Raw genomic sequence first — 3,124 nt, forward strand, 5'->3', positions numbered from 1 at the left:
TTTCCCCTTTGGGGGCATACAGAACAGTGTGATGCAGTTTCAGAATAAGAAGTTTCCAACTTAAGATGGAGGTTAGGAGAGATTTCCTCTTACCATGGATAATTAATTTCTAGTTTTTTTCCTACCTCAGAGCAGCAGAGACTGTGTCATGAAGTATATTCAAGGCTAAGTTAGATAGATGTTTGAGTTACCAGCGTGTCAAGGCTTATAGGGGACAGACAGGAAAGTAGAGTTGAGGCCACAATCAAATCAGCTATTATTGTATTAAATGATAGTGCAGGCTCAAAAGGCCAGAATGACTAATCCTGCTCTTGCTGCTCACGTTCAGCTCCATGAGAAGTTAAAGAGAGTGCTGTCTACGTGCAGTTCAGTAACTTTACAGAGGCTAAGAGCAGCAAGAACTGAAACAAAATTTAATTATTTGGAACACACAAGTTATTGTCAGAAGTCTGTCTGAAACCAAATTTAAAGTGCTGCATTTCACATAGCGTCTGCAAGTCTTGAAATGCTCTAGACTCTTTTTTTAAGCTTGTTTCACCTGCTGTAGGAGATGAACAGATGGAAAATAGCAGCAATTTTGCTTCTATTTGAGCTTGGCAACTCTGATTGAGTAACATTTGCTGAAAAGATAAAATTGCTACATGGTTGCTTCGCAATACATTTTTATAAAAGATCTTGATCCAAGTGTGCAAAACACTTCCTCTTGGCATTATACACTTACAATTTGGAAGCTGCCATGGATACTGAAAGCCCTCCACATTGACTACCTCAGAAGCCAGGCCATCAGTTAGAAGTTCTTAATTTATTCCTGCTTGATGAACCAATTAGCACTAAGAAATCATGGCACAGGATTCCCATTTTTCACAGCCTGACATTCTGTGGAGCTCAACCAATTATGAACATATGTCTTTCCTTCCCTTCAAAGGACACAGAGGACACCTAGATTTTCGCAATGAGATGACACAAGTTGAGAAATTTCCCAGCTTGTCACAAATGCCTCTGGAGAAACTGCCCTGAATGATGGGATTTTCATGGGGGACAAGTGTCGGATGGAATCAAGCCTCTGAACCCCTGCACATATCTGAAATGTTCACTGAGTTTGCCAAGTGTTGAAGCTTTAAAAGGCCTGCCACGGTCCTCTGGCACTTTATTCCAGTTGTTTGTTCATAGTTTAGCTCCCTTTGCATTCATCCTCCTCCCAAGCTCCATGTTCCATCTATACCAACTTATGCTTCCCCATTTACCCCAATGCCCCCCCCTTATCCATGTACCAACTCATAACAATCCACCCATTGTTCTTTGCCTTTACAGCCTCCATACTAACTCCCCTAATATTCACCAGGGGCAGACCTCAGGACCCGTTTGAGATGGAAGAAAATAAAGTTCTATATTTCTTTTACGGATTTCGCTGCATGAAAAGAACTGTCATTCATGGCAGTCTATTCAAAACTTAATTCCTCCTTTAAAATAATAATAAACAGGCTTGCTTTCATAATCATACATTAAAGACAGCTAACCCTTTCATAACCACTTTGAGCTATCAAACTTTTGGCTTAGCACCACCTGCAGGACTAATCATAGCTCATGGAAATCGGACAAGTATTAATAATGATGTAATGATAGTCCTTAGAGAAATGTCAACAAACAGCTGTTGTAACTGCCAGACCAGAGTTTCTTTGCTGTCACTGACACAGACATCCTTTAAAAATAGATATTTATAAACAGTTGGGGATTTGTTAGTGTTTGTTGATTAGTATAGACATGGTGGGCTGAAGGGCCTAATTCTATGCTCAATGACTCTGATTTAAATAACTTCACAGCTTGACAGTTCTACAGGTATTGTTTATACTCATGTAAAAGTTGAGTCTCTAAGATTAAAGTTTTACTCAAAAGGTAGGGTGTCAACTATTGCAGAAGCAACGTGTCAGAGAGGTTGGAATCCATTCTTTCCCGTTGCCACACAATCAGAATTGCGAGGTCAAGACTGTTCCCACCAACCTTGTCCCATAAAGTCGAGTAAGACGAACCAAAGATATGAGGATAGGCATAAGGAGTTGAACAGCCACCTTCAATGGTGTGCTATTCTGTGGTTTTTACCAGTGCAAGTTTGGCTCCTTCAGCTGGGACTGGGTGGTAGATAGGAACTTTTTGGATTTAATTTGTCTCTAAACAAGGTATATGAAATATGAATTATTTTTCAGCCGAACAATGGCATCTATTTTTACATGAAACCAACTCTAAATCAACATGAATGCTAAAAATTCATAACTTCCACACAGCTATTTGAGGCACTTGCTAAAATGAAAATGCAGTTTGTTTAAACTCAGAGCACAAACTGGCCTGCAGAGCGTGGATTTCCCACATGTACGAGTTGTTCTCCGTATCCTTTTTCCTACTGGTGAAAATGAGATATGTCAGATATGGGGGAAGGACGTTAGATCCAGGTACCACTCGTTATTTTGGAAAATGTACAAAGTCTCCATAATTCTGGGCAAAGATCTAGGCCTAAGGTTGTTAAATATAATCGTTTAACTACACTGAAGTATCCCCAATGAATTATTTATAAAAAAGTGTACCTTGCATGATTTAGTTAAACCAAAATGTCTATCAATTTTGAGTGGAAGTAGTCACTATTCATCAAGTTGGTTGCTTGTCAATAGATAGGACAATTCCAGCTTATTATGCCTTCCTATTGTGTCCAGTTTAATCAAATCTGCATATGTTTTATAAACTGGACTCATCATCGTCTGGCATTTAGAAAAACCTTGGAAAGTAGTGATTCAACATCATCCATGTTGATCCAAACAATATATAAAGATCAAAAGCTTTTAAAATACAGCACAATCCATTGGCAGAAAAATATTTTTTTACTTGGAATGTTAAAGGGAAATATCAGAAATCCAACAGATAGACAGGATTATTGCATAAATTCTAAGGACAGCTGGGAAAAATGTAAATTAAATGCCAAAAGAAATGTGAATTGCAAGATTACTGACAACAGTGAGACTGTCTGTTTAAATGAAAGAAACTCTTCTTTCCACTTAAAATTGATAAAGCCTTGCAGTCTAGGGCAACTGAAGCAGCAGAATTATTAAATAGTGACTTTACATCTCTCTTTGCCCAG

Source organism: Rhincodon typus, unplaced genomic scaffold (assembly GCF_021869965.1).
Source record: "Rhincodon typus isolate 14 unplaced genomic scaffold, sRhiTyp1.1 hic_rhity00001170, whole genome shotgun sequence".
Classification (NCBI taxonomy): domain Eukaryota; kingdom Metazoa; phylum Chordata; class Chondrichthyes; order Orectolobiformes; family Rhincodontidae; genus Rhincodon; species Rhincodon typus.